The sequence below is a fragment of the Haliaeetus albicilla genome, chromosome 15 (assembly GCF_947461875.1).
Source record: "Haliaeetus albicilla chromosome 15, bHalAlb1.1, whole genome shotgun sequence".
NCBI classification, from domain to species: domain Eukaryota; kingdom Metazoa; phylum Chordata; class Aves; order Accipitriformes; family Accipitridae; genus Haliaeetus; species Haliaeetus albicilla.
The window spans coordinates 31000798-31013132 of NC_091497.1; positions in this window are offsets into that span (position 1 = coordinate 31000798).

Consider the following 12335-nt stretch of genomic DNA (forward strand, 5'->3'; position numbering starts at 1 on the left):
TCCTTACAGTCACACTCTGAGTCAGTGGCTCAGTACCTCCAGGCTTCCCATATTTTTATTCCAACCACTGGGAGGACCACATGGCTTCCTCTTGGCGTGCTTTGGGGTTTCGCAGCTGAGAGGTGCAGGCTGTAAAGGCTTTTGCTGCCGATGTGTGAGCTGGTGATTTTACAGCAGACATTCTTAATGTAGGAGGGCAGGACCCAACCAGCAGCAATCAGTTGGCTTCTTGTCCATTCAATCAACCTCCTGTTTGTGGAGCTCCTCTCAGACATTTTCCTACAGCACTACCACTCACCACATAGTCTCTGCTTACCATGGGAGACAGGAAAATCGCCGTGGTTTCTGTTCCCAGGGCTCTATGTCAACCTTTCGTAGTTTTGGCTGGTGAGGTTCATAGACTCTTATTTTTGCTCATCGTTTCAATTTTTGAATGAACCTTTCCTCTTTCCTCTCCTCCACTCCAAAAACCCAAAGCAAAAAAATCAGCTGAAATGGCCAATTTTTGCCGGCTTTCAGATGGAAACCATGCAAAACCACTGAGTTTGGCCTGGTGTCTGCCGGAAACTATAAATAGGACTGTTTGACTGAAACTCAGCCCTGGTTTACTCAAGCCACAACCCAAAGTTGTGAGACAGTCTCTGAACCAGGGTGGATGTTTTGGAGTGTGTTGACCAAGTATGGTGGCTGTAAGAAAATGAAAATTCTGCTGAGTTACCTGCTTGGTTTGGGGTTTCATTGCAGAAGTTTCATACAGCTGTGTTTACCACCAGATGCTCTGAAGCTCGTTTCTAGGTACCTCCTGGCCCTCCGTCAGGTTAGGTAGGGAGCCTTGACCTGGTGACTTCTGCTTCTCAGCATCTCTAATTCTCTGGCTGTTTGGTGAAGGGCCTCTAATTCTTCCTTAATTTTTCAAGAAGCTTTGAAATCAAAAGGTGAAAATGTGTTTGCACACTTTTACACTGAGCATAATGTGATTTATTCAAATCCCAGTTTTCGTAGGACCTAACCCAATAATATCAGCAAGATAGGAGGACTATTGAAGGAAAACATACTCTTCCCTTCTGTTTAAAGTAACACTAAAGGCCAAAACAGGAGTAAATATTCAGGGCTTAACTCTGCACTAGTTTACCTCTTAGCCTAAGACATGTCACTGAATGTCTAATGCATTCCAAAAAAGAAGTTAGGCTACAACAGTGTTTGGATCAATACCTTTCCCTTACAGCAAATAAAATACTTTTTAACCCAGCAATGAAATTAACTTTGTATATTTAAATTCTTCCGTCCTTAGAGAGTAAAGTGTCTCATTGCATCCTGCTGTTTGTTTCTGTCTTTTGCTCTGCCAAATTTCGCAGCTAGGGTAGATTAGGATTTCTGTTGGATTATATCAGGAGACAGGAGGCCTTTCCAAAGACTTTTTTCCCCAGCTGATACATTAGATTTTCAGTTTATTCACCTGAGATAACAATGTATTCTTGTGTTAGCAGAGCTGTCACACTTCATTTGATAATTTAGAATTTGTTCTTTGGCTTAGTGGATGCGGGGGTTTTGCAAAGCAGTGTAATTTAATGAATTTATCTGCCTGGAAGGTGTCACCCAGAATCTCAGAGAGATCTATCTTTATATATTAGTAGATCAGCCTTGACTCTGGAAGCACCTCTAGGTCACGGTGCATTCAAACCACTTTAGCACTGGGCATGTAAATAGGGAGCAAGAAGCCAGCTCCCAATCCAGCTGTCACACCAGCGCGCCGGAGAAATTAATCACAGGGCCAACTGTGTTTATTGCCAACCAACCATGAAATACCATAACAAGGACCCCTTGTGAGGCCATAAATACTGGGTCTTCAATCAGTAATGAGGGTGACACCACCCAAACCAGAATGTCTATCTCAAGCTCTCAGTGCAGAGGAGGAGGCAGGGCTGCAGCTTCTTAGCAAATCCAGGCAGGCCACCGAAGTGTTGCTTTGTTGTATATTTATTTTCTGAGAGCCTGTCTTGAGGCTTCGGATCTGATTTGCAGAAGAGCTGAGCGTTCACAGCTGCAAGTAAACACCAGCAGCTGCGCTTTGAAGGTAGAAAGTGCCAGATCACAGGGTGGGGGGTTACAAATGAGAAATCCCCAGTTTCATGGGTATTTTTTCTTACTTAATCCCCTCTCTACCCCATTTCTTGGTCTTTAATAGAGAGGGAACACCAACCATTTTGTCATCTTCTGGGGGCTGTGAAGGACTCGGGAACAGCAGCGGAGCTGGGGGAGCAGTAAATGTCGCACAAAGAGCTGACTAGAGCACAGTGAAAACTACATGTCCTATTCTAAGAGAATTCGTGATTTGGCAAAAAAAAGACACATTAATTTTCAGTCTCATGTGTATGTCAAAAAATAAGGAGGATTTTTTGGGGAAAAAATGGGAATAGGTCTGTTGAAATCTTTGTGCCTTTACCTTCCAGAAGACTTTTTGTTTGTATTCATTGTTCCCTTTCATGTTGTAACCTATTTTTAGATGAATTGATATAACTCTGTCCTCCTCTTCCCCAAGGTTTTTCTTTCCAGGTTCTCTCCCTCCAAGCTGGGCCCAGATTCCTGTTGGCTTTGTTCCCTCCAGTTCCTGGGCATCACAGGTAGGAAGGACACTGGAGAAAGCCTCCCCCTGATTTCAGTTCAGCTTCTGGCTATGGCTGAAATGGCAGGAAAAATCCGAGCCCTGGGCTGGGGCAGGGCAAGTGAAGCACTAGCAAGCCTCTATTAAATCTGCACACACGGTAGTTTATCAAACCCTCATAACCCAGCCCCATTTTTTTGTTGTTTTAAAAGCACTGGGCAAGTCCTTGAGCAAAAGGAAGCCCCACTGTCAAATCTGAACATCTATAGCGTAGTGGCACAAAAGGGCTTCTTGGGAACCATGCAGAGAAATCAGCATGTTTTGCCTAGTCCCATTCACAGAAACCGGGGATATTTTTTCAATGAAATTGTGTATGTATATATAAAAAACAGCCCGAAGCAGACATGCAGAATGGGAAACATCAGTCTAAATGAAAAAAATTTGCAAAGGTGTTAAGGGAGAAGATGCTGCCCGAGCAGTCACACACCAATCAAGGAGTCACACATGCACCTACCTGAGATTTTAACTGCTCGGACCGGAGTCCCTTCACAGTGGGTGACTCCAGGGAGCCGATGGGTGCCCCTTTCGACTCCTCACACACACACACACGCACTCACCCTTGGGTGCTTCTTCTTCCCTCAGGCTCAACCCTGGGTTCCCTAAAGCAGAATCTCTAATCAAGGCCTTCAAAATAAAAAAAATTGTAATTTATTCCATCTATGGTGCACAAATTTAAACAGCTCAGGCTGGGTGGCTCCGGAGAGGGACCCCAAACACTAAAATCCCTGGGCAATTATACCTTTACAGTCTAAGTTCCTGCCCCTCACCCCATAGTCTGGTCCAACAGTAATATTCGGTCTAGAGTCTTCTTCTCTCTCCTTGGGTCCTTGTTCTCGTCTCTAGGTGGGCTCTTTCTCTTTCCTGTTTTTTAGGCTAGTTGTTAGGATGCCTCCTTTTCCTGGCTCAAACTGGCTCTGGGGCTTTCCAAATCTTTTTATTCCTCCAATCAGAGAATAGGTCAATGTTAAGCAAAAGCATTAAGCAAGCTATGAGTTCTGCTTTATCATGAGCGACTACTTTCAAGCAGCTAAACAAAGTCCTTAAAGCCCTCTAAACCTTATTAACAGCCTCTATAATTTATATACATTCCCGTGCTATTACAGCCTCGCAGTCTTATCCCATTATCACCACGTGCTGTTTGCGTCTCGTTCAGGTGTGGTCCCCATGCTCATGTAGCTCAGCTTTGCCACCTTCCACACGCAATAAAGGGCAACTAAACCCTCTGGCAGGTGAGGCTGAACTGTACTTTATCTACTCTGTGCTTGTGTTGCTTTTATTTGATCTATCTGTCTAGACTAGTCTCTTCTCTACTGAACAACACTCTTTAAAGGAACAGCAAACTCTTCTGAATGTGTAGTACACAAATGAAACATTAAAGAAGAGGGCATTTTAGGCCGACTGCTTAAATACGGTGTCTCTTTCTTCTTTAAATAAATAAACAGGACTGTCCTGTTACCTCTATTGCAACTACATCTTTTCTCTGTTTGTTTACTCGCTATAAAATACATTAAAAGGACACACGATGCTGATGGGTCACATGATCCCAACCCAATCAGTTAGCAGCTTTTAAAGATGAGTCATTGTTTGGTCTGTAACATAAAACAGAAATACACAGCGAAAGCCCTAACACAGCCTTTTAGAAAAACTCCAGAGATTTATTTTTCCATTTGTGGTTTCACTTTTAAATCTTTCTCCAAAGCTGGAAGCACGGATCGTGATGAGCTGATACAGTATGTGCACGCAGCAGGCTTTTCCTCTTGCTGCTGCTTACGTTACTGCCTCACCTCATCTGCAAGTACAATTTTAGGGTATACATCTGATTCCCACTCCTTGTCCTCAAACAGCTGGGTTCACCCAGCAAGCCTCAACTTTTGTACAAGCAGACCTATTCACGTCAGTGAGAGGACTTTCATAAGTGGCAAACAATTCCCTTTGCATGAGTCTGCAGAATCCCAACTGTTTGTTTTCATTATGTATTTTGGGATGTATTAATTCGTGTCAAATCTGTATCTGACTTATGCTTTCAGATGCAAAGAATCTGCAGAAAGACTGCACTGAAATAAGCTCTCCCCATTTCATGTTATGTTGATAGTATCCCGTTTTAATTCAGAAGACTTGAAAAGAGGCTTTCTTGATTGTCACTTTGTATTAGTTTAACTCTGAGTCTTGGAACCTATCTTACATGATATTTTCAGCCCTGAAAATCCACTACAAAGTAATGTGTCAAAAAAACCCCCCAAACCAAACCAAACAAAGAAAAACAAACAAACAAACAAGCTTCTTTCTCAATAAAACCAAAAATGAAATGGAACAAAAAGGCATCCCCCGCAAGATGGCTCTTTCTAACGGGACCAGCTGCCTTCTAGATAACACAGGAAAAAATACGCCTTTCCCATGTCTCCTCTCAGACCTCTATAATTCTTAATCACTAGCTTCCTTTTTTTGTAGACACACTAAAACCCATTGAATCCAATGAGTGGAATAGAGAAAGACTTACTAAGTAGTGGTAGGCTCCAGACATGTTTTCCCATATGAAGAAGGGGAAAAAAATAGCCCTTGACAGGCAAACCACTTATAGAGCTTACTTCAGACAGAATAAGGGGACTCCTGCATGTTGAGCGCTCTACTTGCTCAAAAGTCTCTGGCCTGAAATCCACACGGCTGAAGGAAAATACTGCCTGAGCCTTCCCCCAGCCCTTTTCTCCCCATTCTTTTTCTGGAGAGCCCAATGCATTGCCCTGCCTGAGCAGCCCATTGTGGCCTCACGCACTTTGCCTGTCTGCTTCAATCTAATGAAGAAAGTTTCTCACCGAGCTGCACCATCAATCACCTCCTCCTGGAAATTATATATAGTTTATATTCCGCATGAGAAGCACAGAATTAATAATTCCTTGGTTCACCTATTAAAATATTTATTCTCAAAGTTCTTTCTACCCCCTCTTTTTCTGAGATATGGCAGTGAGTGATGAAAAGATCTGTCCTACATGAAGGGCTTTTGCAAGTAATCCAGAAATCTACATTATAATAAAATATTGTTTCCTGTGGTGAAGGCTCCTGAAACTCAAAGTACAACACATCTTTTCAGCTGCCATTGGTGTGCCTACGGAGCTGACTAATTAGACACTAACAAGCATATTTTGCCTGAATCTATTAGCACACAGTCTGAACCCGAGTGTTTCTGCTAGCAGTCTTGGTGCTGCCTTCCCCGAGCTGAAGTGTGAGCTGCTGACTACAGGGACATAGGGCTGAAATAATGAAAGTATTTTCTTTCACTCAAAGGCTGATCCTGCTGATCACCTTCCCTTGCTCAATAGATAAACTGCGTTTTTTATCCAATATGTGGATACTTAACACAGGGGAAGCAAAACTGCTGTGTCCTCAAGGTGTATTACTAGCTAAACATGAGGATGATGAGCTTGGAGGAAAATAGGTATAGAAGGAAAAACATGGGTTGTGATTCAGGCTGAGACAGGGGTGTTGGATTGCAGGTATTCTCTGTGATATTTGGAATGAAAATGCAAACCATTTCATCCCTACAGAAATCTCAGATTCATTAAGCTGCTCCGGAGGGATCAGAAAGCTGCCTTTGTTCACCGGGAAGGGTCTTGTGTCTTTACCGAAGGGGCCAGTTTGGCCTCTTCCAAGGCACTGGTTTGTAAGGGCACATTGTCTCCTGCCTCACGTCGAAGATTTCTGCCTCGCTGGTGGTGCTCCGGGCTCGGCTGTCTTCGTGGCTTCTCCACAATCCATCCACAGAGCTGGAGTCCACTTTGCCCAGCACTTCAGTGTCTCGGCTAGCACTGGGTGACTGGTTGACCTGCTTTCCTGCTGATGTGAGCAGTGGATTTTCATATTATCCAGTCACCAGGAGTGAAGGAGGCTTTTTCCTCAGAGTGTCTGGCTTTGTTTCTTTACCTGACTCTGTAGCCTTAGCCCAGTCAGATTACTTGATATTGTTTGATCGAAAGAACACAGAAGCACTTTAAACAGGAAACTTTGGAAAATATCTTGTCGGCAGTATTTGCGCCAGTAAATTGTTTCCCTTGTGGACAAAAGCCCTTCAGAACAGAGCCGATGGTGTTATTTGCCTACATGTAGGCATCTACCGATATCTGAGCTGTCTGCCCTCTACTCTGTTTATGGCCTTTGCGGAGAAATGGGGGCTTCTAGGTGTGATTCACTTTGCCCTAGCACAGACAGCTGCCTGTGGTTAGACGAGTTGCTCCCTAAACACACCAATTGTTTTCCAGAGCCTAGGGAGGGAGAGTAGGATGACTCTCCCTAGATGACTACATAGGCAGATGTCTGGGGTTAAGTAAGTGAAACCCACCCAGGCTGTCCTTTTGTTTGTACAGAATTTGGCACAGCAGAGCTCTGATTTGCTCGTCAACTTTGATAATGATGCTGGGAGAAGCAGACACAGAGAAAAGGAGCTCTTCTAGAAATCTGAATTTGAGAGATGTGCTTTTGCCTGAGTGATCAATCTCTCACTTCTTAAAAAAAACCCAATAATTCTCAGTCTTGCCAACATTAGGGATACTGTTAAAGCTGGCTCAGCTAGTGAGGTGGTGAGGAGATCAACCTCTTATGCTTACTGCTGACAGTGATCTGCACGGACCGGCACTAATTGCCTCTGATCACAGATGGTTCTCCACTAGAAGGTGAAGATGGGCTCCATCTCTGGCCACTAAGGCTATCAGCATAGTGACCACTTAGGAAAGAAGAGAAGGTTTAGCAAGAGTGGAAAACACTTCTGTGATAACTTAGTGTAACAACACCCTAGAGAGGTGGCTCAAAAGAGACCCACTTATCTTCCCACCCTTGCACACCAGGGCAGTTCATCTGCTTCTTTGCAGTAAAATAAGAGATGTGAGGTCCTGATTGTTTAGTTCCCAGATGAATGAGGTCGCACCTCTCTTGTATGCAATTATGAGCAGGAGTCTCCTTGTTTCTCTTTTTACTGTCTGCTTTTCCACTGGGCCACCTTTGAAGAGGCATTTCTCTGTGGCAATACAGGTCCTGTCCAGTGAGACTGAGCACCTTCTTTGAGCAAGTATTTTATTTCTGGGCTACTAAATACCTAACAATGCAATTGTCCAATGGTGTTTCCTTCTATTTTTTTTTTCTTTAATAAGGTGTCCCCTTCATAAGCAGAACATAATATTTCAGGAGGAGAAGTGCTGTTTCCCAGGAAGAGCTGCTGGCAGCACCTCCAACACCTTCAAGGAATGATGAATTCAATCCAATATGTGTGCATGGCATAGGGTGTTTTATTACCCCTTTGTGTACTTGGAGCCTGTGTATTAATCATCACCTAGAAGCAAGAAGAAAATTGTTAGAGTCTCTTGAGGTGAAGGCTGTGTGTAAAGCAGCTGAGGGCTTTGTGGTATATCGTAGTGGTTTGGAAGCTGAATTAACCTCCATTCTTTTTTTTTTTTTTTTTTTTTTTTTTCCCTTTAGTACAACCAACCGTGGCTACAGAAAAGGATTTCTTGCTGTAGAAAAAGAAAAGTGGGGGTTTATGTATTTCCTACCAGATCAAACTGAAAAGAGCTGTAATTTTTCATCCTTTTGACATGGTGATACAGGATTAGGTGCATCTGATCTGTGTCATTTCTGGACTCTAGTGGGCTTTTTATTCAAATTCCATGGCATTTATCTTAACACTGATATGCACTTTTAATAGTGGAAAGCAGAATTCTGACCTGGCAGAAAAAACTGAGTATTTTTTTTTTGCTGTGATCCAAGGATGATCTTTAATCTTATCCAGGTACCTGCAAGAAGACATCTAGCCTGTATATGAATCATAGAATCATAGAATGGTTTGGGTTGGAAGGGACCTTAAAGATCATCTACTTCCAACCCCCCTGCCATGGGCAAGGACACCTTCCGCTAGACCAGGTTGCTCAAAGCCCCATCCAACCTGGCCTTGAACACTGCCAGGGATGGGGCAGCCACAACCTCTCTGGGCAACCTGTGCCAGTGTCTCACCACCCTCACAGTGAACTTCTTCCTTACATCTAATCTAAATCTACCTTCTTTCAGTTTAAAGCCACTACCCCTTGTCCTATCACTACATGCCCTTGGAAAAAGTCCCTCTCCAGCTTTCCTGTAGACCCACTTTAAGTACTGGAAGGCTGCTATAAGGTCTCCCTGGAGCCTTCTCTTCTCTGGGCTAAACAACCCCAAGTCTCTCAGCCTTTCCTCATAGGAGAGGTGCTCCAGCCCTCTGATCATCTTCGTGTCCCTCCTCTGAACCCGCTCCAACAGGTCCATGTCCTTCTTATGTTGGGGGCCCCAGAGCTGAACGCAGGACTGCAGGTGGGGTCATATGAGATAATGTGCAAAATCTGAGACTTACATGTTCACGTGAAGAGCTATGCTTTTGCCTCCTGTTTAGTGGGAGGGAGAAGACAAAAAAAACTCCAAAAGCAAAAAATCCAAATAATCTTGGTATGTTTGTTAAGAATATGAAATATAATACAAACGCGGCAGGTCAAATCAAATGTTCTTCTGGTCCTGTATACTGATTCCAACACTGATGAGAACTGGAGGCTTAGGGAAGAGTGTAAGAGAGGGCAAGCCATTGTAGTGTTTTCCCCTAATACTTTCTCAGCCTTCAGTTTCTATAAAGTTGGAAATTTTCTGAGCCTGACCAGAGTTTGTTGACCTTCAGTGGACTTCTCCAATCTTTTCAGTCTTCCTTGGAACCTACATACACCTTCTGGATTCACAACACCCTTTGTCAAGGAATTCTGCTTGTGAAGAACTACTTCCTTCTGTTTATTTTGAATTTGCTTCCTATTACTGTTAGTTGATGTCACCTAGTCCTACTATTAAATCTTGGCATAAGTCTGAAGTTACAGGTCCAACCATGGTTAGTTTTGTGTGAAAGGATGGTTCAGAATGCCAATTCAGGGGCATTTTTACCAATCAAATACTAAAAGTACTTGCAATTTTCTCTCCAAAATATGTTTTGGTGTGCTGTTCTGTTCTGGACCATTCCATCACAAAACAAACCCTATGCCTAATTACTTGCATTTACCCCTTTTGCTTGTACATTGTGGTAGCTGCTTACACAAATCAGGACTAAACTTCTGTTTGCATAGCTCAGAAAGCTGTGTTAACATGACACCAATCTAATGTCATCAACTGCCTGAGGGAAAAGAACCCACAAGTTAGGCCAAACATGCTGGTTGATTGACTGATGGCAATAAAACCCTCGTATGGGGCTACCACAAAGTTCAGATGGTTTGGCGAGGCCCTCTCGGCTGTATTGTCTCACATTTCTCTCCAACTGTCTGCGAGTAGACAACTTAACGAACTCCTGGTCAAATGTGTCTTCTGCAGTGAGTGGTGTTCCCCTTCCCATGCCTCCATGTTGTGTTTTGCCACACAAGAACAAACAGCCCGGACATTTCAAAACAGGGTCATCATCATTGCAAGACAGCATGGGAAACCAGAACGGCAAATTAGGTCACAGCTTCTTAAGAACCTTTCTCCTTCATCAGCCCTAATGGTCTTTTTTTTTTCACAAATTAAATTATAAACTCACAGAGCAAGAGAGTATGTCTTCCTGGCAGCCTGGATAGCACCTAGGATAATGAAGCCTCCTTCCTTCTTATGGCCTCTAGGCATCACTGTGATATAAATTATGAATAAAATGATTGTAGTTCATGGTCACATCATATAGACAGATTCATTCATGTAAGTTGGGAACACAGTAATTAATTACTTTTTAAAAAGGAATTAATAATAAGTATTCCTAAACATGTAAAGCTCAGGGAGGATGCTCAATTTGTTGTCTGAAAATGGAAGGCCTTTGCTCATTAATAGCATGTGAGAAAGTTTTCAAAGTTGGTCTGCTTGGGTTCCTGTGGGTCACATTTCCATTGGATGCCTAAAGGTGCTGGCATGAAAAATTCCACCCCAGGAGTTTTTCTTCATCTTTTGGCACCCGGAGGTACTGGACAATTGGTGCTGTCATGCTCTGGAAGGAGGCAGCCCGGCTGAAAGGCCAGGCTGCAGGGCTGGAAAATAAGCGTCGTGGTTTCTCTCTCCAGCCGTTGACACTGTCCTGCAGTGTTAAAATAGGCCATAAACTTATCACCCCCCCCCATTTCTGCCCATTTGTAACAACGTGCAGTTTTGCTCACTTGCAGAAGTGCTTTAGGATCAGTGAATGATAAAAACTGACTGTTTTCATTCTGGGGCAAGACTCAAGTTCATTGTCCAAGGTCTTGCTATTTCTGCTGACCTTGCCCGCAGGTATGTTAAATTGTGAGTTACCACTAACTGTGATAAGGCTTCTCTGGTGTGAACAAATATTCATTAGGAACTTAACTGAAGCAATTGCTTCAGTTTAAATAGCTTAACAGTGATCCACTGAATGCAGATTAGGCTACAGATCCTGTAGTATGGTTCAGATCGATGCTGAAAATACGGAGTTTACATGATGAAACCCTCAATCCATTCATTCTTCTCCTCTTGCTGTGGAAAGTCTTTCCATCTTGAAAAATACTGATTATAGCACCTCAGCTTTCTTAGTATGTGTGCACTCCTCAGGACCAGCTAGGACTTCTTGCAAAGAAATTCCTACTGTTGCAGAAAATTTGTGTTGCAGGTATGCAAACAGAATGCATGTATATAGTTAGGGAATTAGGGACTGCCATCATGGAAATGTTTAGAAGGCTGACATTGTTCGACATCATCACTGTTCATCTTTAACAGCCATATGGTAAGTCAGCTGTGAGTACATAATGCTGCAGAGGTGATGCCTCACAGCTGACTTTGATGGCTGTGGTCTTTGGTGGTCCCTAGTTGCTGAGGTTGGGTGATCAGGCTTGAGACTTCATTGATGAGAGAAACCAGAACTGAAGTGGGCTTGCCTTCTTTTTTCTCTGATTTTTCTTGTTTACGCCTGATGGGTTTATGCTATTTCCTGCTCTCAAAAAGGAGGAACTCATCTGCTCCCGGTATCACTTATGGTGTTTTTTGCTTTGCCAGTCATCCTTCTCATGTGTTTGGCAGGTTGTCCTGGATATATGCAGTCCCTTACACTTATATTATCCTCTGTCTGGTGATTTTTCTTAGTTAGATGCCACCTACTTGCAACTACACCTATATTTAGTAGTCACGTTGCTCACGTACTTATGCAAAATGCTTATACGTTGCATCTTGCTGTGCCTTGAGTGTTACTTCCATTCTGTTGTTAGTTACACCATCCTTGTACATATTTGAGTTGAAGGCAAATTAATATTAATTATATTCTGATTAATACATTTATAATTTCTAGGTGTCACAGACCTCTGTTTTGCTACACCTGCATATTTGCAATGTTGTCCACCTTTCCGACCTGTCTTTCCATGGCACAGCAAGCTTGTAGCCTTTAGTCTCTTACTGTCTGAACACTGGTGGTCACACTGTGTAATGACCTTGTAAAGCAGATGGATATTTTGTCAGCCCTTCCACGGCTATTTCTGCAGATACTGGGTCCGCAATAGTCTGCTGGGGAAGAAAAGGAGCTGTATTCAGTAACTAATAAGGCTCTTCGTAACTCTACCTCAAGGACACAGAATCTTTCTCTCTCTCTAAGGAAAGCAATTCTGCCAAAAAATAAGGTCAAGAAGTGGGCCACATCTCTGGCAATAAGAAGTAGTATCATTTGTAGAAA